This window comes from Coregonus clupeaformis, chromosome 13 (assembly GCF_020615455.1).
Source record: "Coregonus clupeaformis isolate EN_2021a chromosome 13, ASM2061545v1, whole genome shotgun sequence".
NCBI lineage: Eukaryota > Metazoa > Chordata > Actinopteri > Salmoniformes > Salmonidae > Coregonus > Coregonus clupeaformis.
Genome location: NC_059204.1, coordinates 7,420,454 through 7,434,796, shown reverse-complemented (window position 1 = coordinate 7,434,796; position 14,343 = coordinate 7,420,454). Strand labels below are relative to the sequence as shown.

The window sequence follows — 14,343 nt, the reverse complement described above, 5'->3', positions numbered from 1 at the left end:
ACAGAGAAAAGACCAACACATAAACGAAACACCCTGTGTTCCTCAGAGTTACCGGTGAAACGACGGACAGGCGCAGGACAGCGTAGTTGGTGTCGGTGGCCCCGGGAGACTCAGCCTCGATGGTCAGGGTGACGTCCGTGCCCGACGCGGTGTTGGCGGGCGCCGTGAGGGTCACTGTGCGTTGGCACTGACCCCGGTCACTAGCTTCAGGTTTGTAGGGGAAGAGGATTTGAACCCCGGTCGTTTGTGGCCCGAATGGTGAAGGATCCGCCTGTCCCGTTGGTTGTCACGGTGAACAGCACTGAAAAAGGGTATTCCAGGCTCCAGGTCACGTTCTGCCTCAGCCTGAAACCAGACAGAACACATTTACATTTACATTTTAGTCATTTAGCAGACGCTCTTATCCAGAGCGACTTACAGTTAGTGAATCCATATTTATTTTTATTTTTCATACTGGCCCCCCGTGGGAAGCGAACCCACAACCCTGGCGTTGCAAATGCCATGCTCTATCAACTGAGCTACATCCCTGCCGGCCATTCCCTCCCCTACCCTGGACAACGCTGGGCCAATTGTGCGCCGCCCAACAGAATGTTCTGCCTCAGCCTGAAAAGCAGACAGAACACAACAAAACGTTCTGCCTCAGCCTGAAACCAGACAGAACACAACAGAATGTTCTGCCTACTGTAGTCATTCATTTATCTGAATATGGAGCTCTGTGTACTCACTACTCAAGATTGGTAGGCTACAAGTTTCCCCAGGATACCTCCCAAACACTAACCATCACAGGGTAAAATTAGAAAATTACCAGACCCAGTGTCTTAGGAGCAACTTCAACAACTCTGATTCTTCACCTTTGACCTTGGCACTCACCGTCACCATAACAGTGGAGGCTCTGAGGCGGGTGGAGGATTGTCTCTGGAAGCTGTCTGGTGATGCCCTGGTGGTGGCACTGTTCTCTCCTCTCAGACGCACAACAAACTCCCCGCTGGGATTCTGTCCATGGTAACCAGGAAGTCCCCGCTTCCGACTGATTCAAGGTTCCATTGACCTCCCCTGACCCCTCAGCCTCGACCAGGGCCACCTCCCTCAGCCTCACAGAGTCACTCCCCGTCACCGACACCAGCAGGGTGGCGTTGCCACCTGTGGCGGAGAAATGTGGAGGTTAGGAGGCAGCCAATGTATAAGTAGCAAATCACATTATACTTAAATGCTGGGCTAGAAAACTGTCAGTAAAGAACCAAAAAAAAGTTACGAATGTTAAATCAATGTCAGTGTTAGGAACCACGATGGAGGAACTGACAGACATAGACAGCATTTTGGTGCCCCCTGTAAATATCCACCCTGTATCACTGTGCTCAAACTGTTTATTTAAATCCTGTCTCACCAGCTTGAGGACGGGACTGTAAAACAGCGAAGCCTGGATGAGGACCCTGGGACACCTCCACAAAGTCAAACAGGAAGTCGATGGCGCTCTGACCTGGAAAGAGTCATCACACTTGTGTTTATTAGCATAATCTCTGAAATTGTGTAAACCGCAAACAGTTGTAAGTACTCTGTAACAATGTGTTACCCACACACTTAACCTGCCAAGCAACCGAAACACCACGTTAACACGCTATTACAAATGATTGCTAACATGCTTAATTTCTATGTAATATACCCTCCAGAAAAGGCAATGTCGTCGCACTCACCTACGACCTTCAGAGAGTAGGGCGCAGTTGATTTCACACTGATTTTCCATAATCCCACTTGGCTGTCCAGCCTCAGCGTGAGGAAGTTCCCCACGGTTCGAATCGTTCCCAGAGACCCATTTACCTCCGCACTACTCTGGGACAAACCTGTGGGAAGACATCTTTATTTTATTTTTTAATTTATTTTACTAGACAAGTCAGTTATGAACAAATTCTTATTTACAATGACGGCCTACACCGGCCAAACTCCAGGACAGAGTTCGGGAAACCCTGATCTAGCGCACCTGAGTAGCTGGTTGATAGGCTGAATCAGGTTTGTTACAACTGGGGTTGGAGTAAAAACCTACAGGAGGGTGTCTCTCCAGGAACAGGGTTGGAGAGACCTGGTTTATATATATCCAGGAAGTCCTATTTGAATTGATGTGGTTCTGAGGGATTGTTACAACACCTGTGGTATATGTGTGGCAGTGGCAGAATAACATTAAAAACGTGTTAACTATGATTGGTGGTGATGGTCGTCTTTGCTCGCTGTAACCCACAAAGTCATACCAGGAAATCGTGTTTTTTCTGTGAATGTTGGAGTTTATGGAAGTGCAATGGATGTTATCAAGCCACCAGAGGCTTTGAGCCTGGATGGGAATGTGGACGCGAATTGGAAAAACATTTAGGCAGCGTTTTTTTTTGCTGTATATGTCTGCCATTGGAGTTACAAAGGAACCGGATGAATGTAAGGTTGCTCTCTTTCTTACTGTAGCGGGACCACAGGCAATCGATATATTCAATACCTTCACATTTGCAAATGAGGAGGGTAAAGACGAGTTGGTGGAGGTACTGGATCAGTTTGATGCATATTGTTCACCAAAGAAGAACGAGACATATGAATGTTATGTGTTTCGCTGTCATATACAACAGCAAGGTGAAAAGTTTGACATGTAATTTTGTAGCTCTAACCTCATCTATGCTTCAAGATCAGATTGTGTTTGGTATAAATAACTCCAGAGTTAGAGAAAGATTGCTGCAGGAAAGTGAGTTACATTTGGACATTGCAGTAAAAATATGTCAGGCGAATGAGCTGGCACAATTGCATATTAAAACCTTTAGCTCCACACCAGCAAACACCGCTATGGAGGAGGAAAAAAGGGGGCATTTTCAGATTCCTAAGAGTGAGGAGATAGTGTGTGAAATGGCTGGCGCACACTATTTCTCCAAATTGGATGCTTCAAATGGATTATGGCAAGTGAGGTTGGATGCAGCCAGCACCAAACGGTGTACAGTCAATACTCCCTTTGGAAGATATTCCTTTAAGAGGTACCTTTTGGCATTAGTTCTGCCCCTGAGCTCTTTCACAAGGCCATGAAAAGTGTCATTGAGGGGTTAGAGGGGGTTAGAGGGGGTTAGAGGGGGTTAGAGGGAGTTAGAGGGGGTTAGAGGGGGGTTAGAAGGGGTTAGAGGGAGTTAGAGGGGGTTAGAGGGGGTTAGAGGGGGTTAGAAGGAGTTAGAGGGGGTTAGAGGGGGGTTAGAGGGAGTTAGAGGGGGTTAGAGGGAGTTAGAGGGGAGTTAGAGGGGGTTAGAGGGGGGTTAGAGGGAGTTAGAGGGGGGTTAGAGGGGGTTAGAGGGGGTTAGAGGGAGTTAGAGGGGGTTAGGGGGGTTAGAGGGGAGTTAGAGGGGGTTAGAGGGGGTTAGAGGGAGTTAGAAGGGGGTTAGAGGGGGTTAGAGGGGGTTAGAGGGAGTTAGAGGGGAGTTAGGGGGGTTAGAGGGGGTTAGAGGGGGTTAGGAGGGAGTTAGAGGGGGTTAGGAGGGAGTTAGAGGGGGTTAGAGGGAGTTAGAGGGGGTTAGAGGGGGTTAGAGGGGTTAGAGGGGAGTTAGAGGGGGTTAGAGGGGGGTTAGAGGGGGTTAGAGGGAGTTAGAGGGGGTTAGGAGGGAGTTAGAGGGAGTTAGAGGGGGTTAGAGGTTAGAGGCGGGAGTTAGAGGGGGTTAGGGAGGGAGTTAGGAGGGGAGTTAGAGGGGGTTAGAGGGGGTTAGAGGGGAGTTAGAGGGGGTTAGAGGGGGTTAGAGGGAGTTAGAGGGGGTTAGAGGGAGTTAGAGGGGGTTAGAGGGGGGTTAGAGGGGGTTAGAGGGAGTTAGAGGGGGGTTAGAGGGGGGTTAGAGGGGTTAGGAGGGAGTTAGAGGGAGTTAGAGGGAGTTAGAGGGGGTTAGAGGGGGTTAGAGGGAGTTAGAGGGAGTTAAGAATGTATGTGGATGATTTTGTGGTCTGGGGTCCACTATTCAGGAACACAATGAGCAGCTGGAAAAGACTCTGCAGAGGGTTCAGAAGCATTGTTTGAAGCTAAATCGAGCTAAATGTCAGTTCTGTGTGAAGGAAATCACATTTCTGGGGGATAAGCTGTCCTCGGAGGATGTGCAGCCTGATCATGCCAAGGTCAAAGCAGTGAGGGGAGATGGAAAATCCCACTGATAGGAAAGGCATTCAGCGTGTTTTGGGTATGGTCAATTATTTGGGGAAGTTTGTACCAAACCTGTCAGCTAAAACACTCCTTCAGTACGAGACAGAGTTCTCATGGAACAGAGAACATGGAATAGAATTTTGTCTGAAGAGCCAGTGCTAACTTGTTTCAACCTGACTGGCCTACTAAGGTGTCCACTGACGCCTCCAAAGATGGCATTGGAGCAGTGCTGCTTCAGCAGTGTCAAGGGATGTGGAAGCCTGTGGCTTATGAGGCCCGTTCTTTGACTGAATAGAAAAGGAGTGCCTAGGGTTGGTCGTTGGCTATGAAAAGTTTCTGTCACACCCTGATCTGTTTCACCTGTCTTTGTGATTGTCTCCACCCCCCTCCATGTGTCGCCCATCTTCCCCAGTGTATTTACACCTGTGTTCTCTGTCTGTCTGTTGCCAGTTTGTTTTGTTTTGTCAAGCCTACCAGCGGTTTCCCCCTTGCTCCTGTCTTTCTCAAGTTCCTGTTTTTTAGTTTTCAAATTTTTGACCATTCTGCCTGCCCTGACCCTGAGCCTGCCTGCCGTTCTGTACCTTGTCACACCACCCTGGATTATTGACCTCTGTCTGCCCTTGACCCGTTGTTTGCCTGCCCCCTGTTTTTGTAATAAACTTTTGTTACTTCGACACTGTCTGCATCTGGGTCTTCTCCTGAAACGTGTAGTACAAACTGGCCATGACTGACCCAGCAGACTCGGACCAGCTCCGCAACGCAATCTCCTCCCAAGGAGCCACCATTGGAAGGCACAAGGAGTTGCTTCGTGGTCTCATGGAAGGGTTCCAGACCTTGGCCGAACGCCATGACCGAGCGTTTAACACATTGCTGGAGCAATACCGCGGATTGTCTGTTAGGCAGCCTACCACGACGTTAACCTCCCAGCCCCTCAGTAACCCAGCTGTTAACAGCCTGGCCTCCCCGGCCACCCCGGTTTCCTGAGAACCCGGCTTACCTCCCCCAGAACGCTTCGTTGGAGAGTCGGGAACCTGTCATGCATTTCTCGTTCAGTGTTCTCTCATCATCGAGCTGCAGCCCTCCTCCTTCCCCTTGGACCTCTCTAAGATAGCGTACCTCATCACGCTGATGTCCGGGAGGGCTTTCGCCTGGGCTACGGCAGTCTGGGAACAACAGTCGGCCGTATGCTTCAGTCTGGAGGAGTTCATGCAGGAGGTAAAGAAGGTTTTCGATGCTCCATTGTCCGAGAGTGAGGCTGCCTGGAAGTTACTCCAGCTTCGGCAAGAATCCCGCAGTGTGGCAGACTATATAGTGGATTTCCGCACGTTGGGCTGAGTGTGCCTGGAACCCGGAGCGCTATTCGACACGTTCCTGCACGGAGTATCGGAGGAAGTAAAGGATGAGCTTGCAGCCCAGAACTACCGACGGATCTCGACTCGCTTATCACCTTAACCATTCGGATCGATGGGTGACTACGGGAATGAAGGAAGGAGAGGAAGTCCGATTCCACTCGCCCGCCCAAGGATTCCACCTCGCCTCCGAGACATCCTGGAAGTCCCCGACGGCTCCGTTGCTGAGAGAACCCGAGGCTACCATAGTTCCTCCGAGAGTCTCCGAAGTCTGCCGATTCACCTCTTCTCGAGCCGATGCAACTAGGCAGAGATAGGCTGTCTTCAGCTGAACGGCAATACAGGCTTCACACGAAGAGTTGCCTGTATGGCGGGACTACTGGTCATTTTGTGTCCACCTGTCCACTAAAAGACCAGGCTCACCGGTAGGAGCGAGTACTCTGGTGGGCCATATGGAGAACTTTTCCTCTCCCCTTACTCGCATCCCCTTTCATGCCATCTTGCTGTGGGGGAACCTGTCGAAATCTCTCCAGGTATTAATTGACTCTGGGGCCGATGAGAGCTTTATGGACGCATCCCCACTCAGCCCCTCTCCATTCCCATGGACGTTAGAGCGCTGGATGGGCGCTCTACAGGCCGGGTCACCCACAATACCACCCCCATCAACCTAAAAGTATCAGGGAACTACAGCGAGACGATCCAATTCCTGCTAATTAAGTCTCCTCAGGTTCCCGTGGTATTTGGTTTCTCTTGGCTCCAGCGACACAATCCCTTTATTGACTGGTCTACTGGTACCATCATGGGCTGGAGCCCGTTCTGCCATGCTCATTGCCTGAAGTCAGCGCAGCCTGCCCCTGGGACGTCTTCCTGGGGGCTCTGAAGTTGCCTCGGACCTCTCTGGTTTCCCGCGAAGTACCAGGACCTCCGGGAGGTGTTCAGTAAGGCCCGGGCCACTTTGCTTCCGCAGCACCGACCCTATGACTACACCACTCCGCCCCGGGGACGACTGTACTCGCTGTCGGGTCCGGAGACCAAGGCTATGGAGTCCTACATTGAGGACTCCCTAGCTGCCGGGTTAATCCGTCCTTCTGCCTCCCCCGCTGGCGCAGGGTTCTTCTTTGTGGAGAAGAAGGACAAAACCCTGCACCCGTGCATCGACTACCGGGGACTCAACAACATCACGGTGAAGAACCGCTACCCGCTACCACTCATCTCCTCGGCCTTCGAGCTGCTCCAGGGGCCAACGTGTTCTCCAAGCTGGACCTACGGAACGCCTACCACCTGGTGCGGATATGGGAGGGGGTCGAGTGGAAGACTGCCTTCAACACGGCCAGCGGTCACTACAGTATCTGGTCATGCCATTTGGCTTTACCAATGCTCCAGATGTGTTCCAGGCCCTGGTTAATAATGTTCTCTGCGACATGTTGAACCGGTACGTCTTCGTCTACCTCGACGACATCCTCGTCTTCTCCCACTCCACCCAAGAATAATAATAATAATAATAATAATAATATGCCATTTAGCAGACGCTTTTATCCAAAGTGACTTACAGTCATGTGTGCATACATTTTTACGTATGGGTGGTCCCGGGGATCGAACCCACTACCCTGGCGTTACAAGCGCCATGCTCTACCAATTGAGCTACAAGAACACGTGCTCCACGTCCGACAGGTCCTCCAACGCCTCCTGGAGAACCAGCTTTTTGTGAAAGCGGAGATATGTGAATTCCATCGCTCCACCATCCCCTTCCTGGGCTACATCATCACTGCAGGGACTGTACAGATGGATCCCGGGAAGGTGAGAGCGGTGGTGGATTGGCCCCAGCCTACGTCCAGAGTGCAGATGCAACGTTTCCTGGGATTCGCCGACTTTTATCTCCACTTTATCCGGGGTTACAGAACCCTGGCTTCCCCCCTGTCTGCACTCACCTCTCCCACGGTTCTGTTCACATGGTCCCCAGCTGCTGACCGGCGTTCCGGGACCTCAAACACCGTTTCACCACTGCTCCCATCTTGGTTCATCCTGACTCGTCTCGCCAGTTCGTGGTGGAGGCCGATGCTTCTAATGTCGGAGTGGGGGCGGTCCTGTCCCAGCGTTTGGCCCTGGACCTCAAGTTACATCCCTGCGCCTTCTCCTCCCATCGCCTCAACCCCACAGAGAGGAATTACGATGTGGGGAATTGTGAGCTTCTCGCGGTGAAGATGGCGTTGGAGGAGTGGAGGCACTGGCTGGAGGGGGCAGAACATCCGTTCATTGTGTGGACAGACCACAAGAACTTGGAATACCTCCGCACCACCAAGCGTCTCAATTCCAGGCAAGCTAGGTGGGCCCTGCTTTTCACCAGGTTCCACTTTTCCCTCTCATTTGGACCAAGATCCAAGAATGTCAAGCCAGAAGCGCTGTCACGGCGCTATAGCCCCGTGGCTACACCCCCGAATCGAGACCATCCTTCCCACCTCATGCTTGGCGACGCCACTCAGTTGGGAAATATGTAAGCAGGTCCGGGAGGCGCAGCGTTCTCAGCAGAACCCGGGGGCCCCAGATAACAGGATGTTTGTTCCTGACGCTTGTCCGCTCCTCAGTCCTGGGTGGGCCCACTCCTCCGGGCTTGCCTGCCACCCGGGCTCCCATCGGACCCTGGCCTTTCTGCGACAACGCTTTTGGTGGCTTACCATGGTTCCTATTGTCTCTGCGTTTGTCACCGCCTGCATGATCTGTGCGCAGAACAAGACTCTTCGGCAAGCTCCGGCTGGTCTCCTCCAACCTCTGCCTGTTCCTCACCATCCCTGGTCTCACATATCTCTGGACTTTGTCACGGGTCTTTCCCGTCTGATGGCAACACCACCATCCTGACAGTTGTGGACCGGTTTTCCAAAGCCGCCCACTTCATTCCTCTCCCCCAAGCTGCCCTCCGCCAAAGAGACAGCCAAGCTCATGGTGCAGCACGTCTTCCCGGATCCATGGACTCCCAGTGGACATGGTCTCAGACCGGGGTCCTCAGTTTCGTCCCGGTTCTGGAGGCGTTCTGCACACTCATTGGGTCGTCGGCCAGCCTGTCCTCCGGTTTCCACCCTGTCCAACGGCCAGTCGGAGTGAGCCAACCAAGACCTGGAGACGACTCTGTGCTTCCTGGTCTTCGCCAATCCCAGCACCTGGAGCCAGCAACTAGTGTGGGTCGAATACGCCAGCAACACCCTTCCCTGCTCGGCCACGGGTCTTTCGCCCTTTGAGTGTTCCCTGGGTTATCAGCCCCCGCTCTGAGAAGAGGTCAGCATACCCTTGGCCCAGATGTTTGTCCGCCGCTGTCGTCGTACCTGGAGGAGAGCCCGGTCAGCTCTTCTCAAGACCACCTCCAGGTATTGAAGACAAGAGGACCGCCAACGGACCCCGGCTCCCGGTATCATCTCGGGCAGAAAGTACAGTGAGGGAAAAAAGTATTTGATCTCCTGCTTGCTGATTTTGTACGTTTGCCCACTGACAAAGAAATGATCAGTCTACAATTTTAATGGTAGGTTTATTTGAACAGTGAGAGACAGAATAACAACAAAAAATCCAGAAAAAACGCTGTATGGCTGTCCACCCGGGATCTGCCCCTCCGGGTGGAGTCCCGCAAACTTTCCCTCTGGTTTATTGGCCCTTTCCCCATCTCCCCTCTGCTGTTCATCTTATGTTGCCCCCGCACCCTCCGTATACACTACCAGTCAAAAGTTTGGACACACCTACTCATTCAAGGGGTTTTTCTTAATTTTTTTAAAAATTTTTACATTGTAGAATAATAGTGAAGACATCAAAACTATGAAATAACACATATGAAATCATGTAGTAACCAAACAAGTGTTAAACAAATGAAAAATATATATTATAATTGTAATTCTTCAAATAGCCACCCTTTGCCACAACAATGACATTTTAAGAAAGAATACAAAAAAATACAAAAAAAACATTACATGAAAAACTAATAAGAAATAAAAGTAACAAATAATTAAAGAGCAGCAGTAAAAATAACAATAGCGAGGCTGTATACAGGGGGTACCGGTACCGAGTCAATGTGCGGGGGCACCAGTCAGTTGAGGTAATTAAGGTCATATGTACATGTAGGTAGAGGTATTAAAGTGAATATGCATAAATAATTAGATAATAAAAAGAGAGTAACAGCAGCGTAAAAGAGGGGGGGCAATGCAAATAGTCTGGGTAGCCATTTGATTAGATGTTCAGGAGTCTTATGGCTTGGGGGTAGAAGCTGTTTAGAAGCCTCCTGGACCTAGACTTGGTGTCCGGTACTGCTTGCCATGTGGTAGCAGAGATAACAGTATGACTAGGGTGGCTGGAGTCTTTGACAATTTTTAGGGCCTTCCTCTGACACCGCCTGGTATAGAGGTCCTGGATGGCAGGGAAGCTTGGCCCCAGTGATGTACTGGGCCATACGCACTACCCTCTGTAGTGCCTTGCGGTCGGAGGCCGAGCAGTTGCCATACCAGGCAGTAATGCAACCAGTCAGGATGCTCTCGATGGTGCAGCTGTAGAACCTTTTGAGGATCTGAGGACCCATGCCAAATCTTTTCAGTCTCCTGAGGGGGAATAGGTTTTGTCGTGCCCTCTTCACTTCTGTCTTGGTGTGCTTGGACCATGTTAGTTTGTTGGTGATGTGGACACCAAGGAACTTGAAGCTCTCAACCTGCTCCACTACAGCCCCGTCGATGAGAATGGGGGCGTGCACGGCCCTCTTCTTTTTCCTGTAGTCCACAGTCATCTCCTTTGTCTTGATCACGTTGAGGGAGAGGTTATTTTCCTGGCACCACACTCCCAGAGTCCTCACCTCCTCCCTGTAGGCGATCTCGTCATTGTTGGTAATCAAGCCTAATACTGTTGTGTCGTCTGCAAACTTGATGATTGAGTTGGAGGCGTGCGTGGCCACGCATTCATGGGTGAACAGGGAGTACAGGAGGGGGCTGAGCACACACCCTTGTGGGGCCCCAGTGTTGAGGATCAGCAAAGTGGAGATGTTGTTTCCTACCTTCACTACCTGGGGGCGGCCCGTCAGGAAATCCAGGACCCAGTTGCACAGGGCGGGGTTCAGACCCAGGGCCTCAAGCTTAATGATGAGCTTGGAGTGTACTAAGGTATTGAATGCTGAGCTATAGTCAATGAACAGCATTCTTACATAGGTATTCCTCTTGTCCAGATGGGATAGGGCAGTGTGCAGTGTGATGGCGATTGCATCGTCTGTGGTTCTATTGGGGTGGTAAGCAAATTGGAGTGGGTCTAGGGTGACAGATAAGGTAGAGGTGATATGATCCTTGACTAGTCTCTCAAAGCACTTCATGATGACAGAGGTGAGTGCTACAGGGCGATAGTCATTTAGTTCAGTTACCTTTGCTTTCTTGGGTACAGGAACAATGGTGGCCATCTTGAAGCATGTGGGAACAGCAGACTGGGAAAGGGAGAGATTGAATATGTCCGTAAACACACCAGCCAGCTGGTCTGCGCATGCTTTGAGGACGCGGCTAGGGATGCCGTCTGGGCCGGCAGCCTTGCCAGGGTTAACGTGCTTAAATGTCTTACTCATGTCGGCCACGGAGAAGGAGAGGCCACAGTCCTTGGTTGTGGGCCTCGTCAGTGGCACTGTGTTATCCTCAAAGCGGGTGAAGAATGTGTTTAGCTTGCCTGGAAGCAAGACTTCGGTGTCGGCGACGTGGCTGGTTTTCCTTTTGTCGTCCGTGATTGTCTGTAGACCCTGCCACATACGTCTCGTGTCTGAGCCGTTGAATTGCGACTCCACTTTGTCTCTATACTGATGTTTTGCCAGTTTAATTGCCTTGCGGAGTGAGTAGCTACACTGTTTGTATTCTGTCATATTCCGGTCACCTTGCCATGGTTGAATGCGGTGGTTCGCGCTTTCAGATTAGGCGAATGCTGCCATCTATCCATGGTTTCTGGTTAGGGAAGGTTTTAATAGTCACAGTGGGCACAACATCACCTGTACACTTCCTGATAAACTCACTCACAGTTTCAGTGTATTCGTTTAAATTATTTCCAGAAGCTACCCGGAACATATCCCAGTCCCCGTGATCAAAACAATCTTGAAGCGTGGATTCCGATTGGTCAGACCAGCGTTGAATAGTCCTCAGCACGGGTACTTCCTGTTTGAGTTTCTGCCTATAGGAAGGGAGAAGCAAAATGGAGTCGTAGTCAGATTTGCCGAAAGGAGGGTGGGGGAGGGCCTTATAACCATCCCGGAAGTTCGAATAGCAATGGTCAAGGATTTTGGCAGCGCGAGTACAACAGTCGAAATATTGATAGAACTTCGGCAGCCTAGTCCTCAAATTTGCTTTGTTAAAATCCCCGGCTACAATAAATGTAGCCTCAGGATATGTGGTTTTCAGTTTGCGTAAGGTCCAGTGAAGTTCTTTGAGGGCCGTCGTGGTATCGGCTTGAGGGGGGATATCCATGGCTGTGACTATAACCAAATAAAATTCTCTTGTGAGATAATACGGTCGGCATTTGATTGTGAGGTATTCTAGGTCGGGTGAACAAAAGGATGTGAGTTCCTGTATGTTACTACAATTACACCATGAGTCGTTAATCATGAAACACACACCTCCTTCTGCTTCCCAGAGAGATATTTATTCCTGTCTGCGCGATGAACTGAGAACCCCTCAGGCTGGACCGATTCCGACAGAATATCCCAAGAGAGCCATGTTTCCGTGAACCAGAGTATGTTACAGGCCTTGATGTCTCTCTGGAAAGAAATCCTTGCCCGGAGTTCATCGAGCTTGTTAACCAAAGATTGAACATTAGCGAGTAATATACTCGGAAGTGGTGGGTGGTGTGCGCACCTCCTAAGTCGAACCAGCAGGCCGCTCAGAGTGCCTCTCCTCCGCCGGCGATGTTTTGGGTCAGCCGCTGGAATCAGTTCAGTTGCCCTGGGGAGAGCAAACAAAGGATCTACTTCGGGAAAGCCGTATTCCTGGTCGTAATGCTGGTGAGTTACCGCCGCTCTGATGTCCAATAGTTTTTCCCGGCTGTATGTAATGATGCAAAACACTTTCTGAGCTAATATTGTAAAAAAGAGTGCATAAAAAACACACAGTTATGCTGCCACTGGACACACAGTCATACTGCCACTGGACACACAGTCATACTGCCACTGGACACACAGTCATACTGCCACTGGACACACAGTCATACTGCCACTGGACACACAGTCATACTGCCACTGGACACATAGTCATACTGCCACTGGACACACAGTCATACTGCCACTGGACACACAGTCATACTGCCACTGGACACACAGTCATACTGCCACTGGACACACAGTCATACTGCCACTGGACACACAGTCATACTGCCACTGGACACATAGTCATACTGCCACTGGACACACAGTCATACTGCCACTGGACACACAGTCATACTGCCACTGGACTAGGGGTGTAACGATTCGTTTTAACAACGATTCGATTTGTATCCACGATTCAGTGGTTGTCGATACGTTTCAAGGACGATATTGGTTCATTTAGAACGATACGATCCGAAACGATTCATTGACTTGAAATCGATTAAGTAACCTTTTAGCCAAAAATTCAACCAGTGTGACTGAAATAAATACCTGGATACTGGACAGTGCAGGTGAAGTTTCCTAGATTCCTGTTTCTTGTAAGGACCGCAATGGTGGCTTGATAATTTCTCGCTCGTCGGCTTCTCCTCTGTCGTCCGCCATGCTATGTTTTGTTGTCTTTGCGCCTTTGCGCTTCTGCTGGCGCGGGGCGATGACGTCACGGATAGGCAGACTGAATCGAGTAATGTTTAAAGCCTTTATCATTAAAAATGCTAAGAAAAAACATCCATATAAAGTCTGACGTGCTTAAATCCAATGGGTTATTTCCTAGTATCGATACAATCGTTTTATTACATTTTAAAACGATGTTAGATTGATATATGTTGTCCAAAAGGCCAACTCGCCGAGCACAGATCGATGTAGTTGGATCATAGGAATATAAATCGATACATCGATGTAGTAGATGGATCGTTACACCCCTACACTGGACACATAGTCATACTGAGTTGTTGGGGTTTGTTTTGATATTTTCACTATTTACTATTTTGAAACAGGGATGAATTGGTATTTGTGAATTGACATTGCTTGTTGATGAAATGTGCATGTTTGTAAAAAAAAAACAACAGGAAGATGTATTGATGTGGTTCTGAGTGATTGTTACAACACTCTTTTTACAACACCTGTGGTATATGTGTGGCAGTGGCAGAATAACATTTAAAAACGTGTTAACTATGATTGGTGGTGATGGTCGTCTTTGCTCGCTGTAACCCACAAAGTCATACACTGTTGAGATCAGAAGACCTCTTTTACAACAGAGACCTGACTTTGTGATGAGAGATTAAATAAAAAGGATACATGAAAATGTATGCACTCACTAACTGTTAGTCGCTCTGGATAGGAGCGTCTGCTAAATTACGTAAATGTAATGTAAATAAAAAGGATTAATGAAAAATCTGTGGAATATCTCTGGAATACCTGAGGGGCTGGTGAGAGTGAAGGAAAGGGAGCTTCCTGTTACATAAGCAGTCAGGTTTCTCACAGACTCATCTACTGTGAAGGAGAAATTATCAGCCCTTCCTGGACTCCTCACAGCCTGTAGAATGGTCACCTGAAAGAATGAAGGGAGAGGAGAGAGAGAGAAAGGGGGTGGGAGAGAAGGGGGGGGTCTTAATAAATGAGTGCAAGCTTTTTGAAAATAAATAAGATAGAGCTGATCCCTTGTATAGAATTCTTCCACATTTATGCAAAGAGTTATGGGATATTAGAATTATCTTCTCCCAAACTTCACATTTTGGACC

The 14,343-nt window shown here is 49.6% G+C and overlaps 1 non-coding gene across 1 annotated transcript; it reads right to left on the bottom strand.

Moving 5' to 3' along the window:
• Positions 1 to 1,039: 1,039 nt before the first annotated feature.
• On the bottom strand, positions 1,040 to 14,142 carry LOC121579108. The gene is made up of 4 exons (XR_006661649.1): positions 14,021 to 14,142; positions 1,692 to 1,838; positions 1,385 to 1,477; positions 1,040 to 1,140 (listed from the first exon to the last, which is right to left on the bottom strand). It is a non-coding gene; the product is annotated as an uncharacterized LOC121579108 (transcript).
• Positions 14,143 to 14,343: the final 201 nt, after the last annotated feature.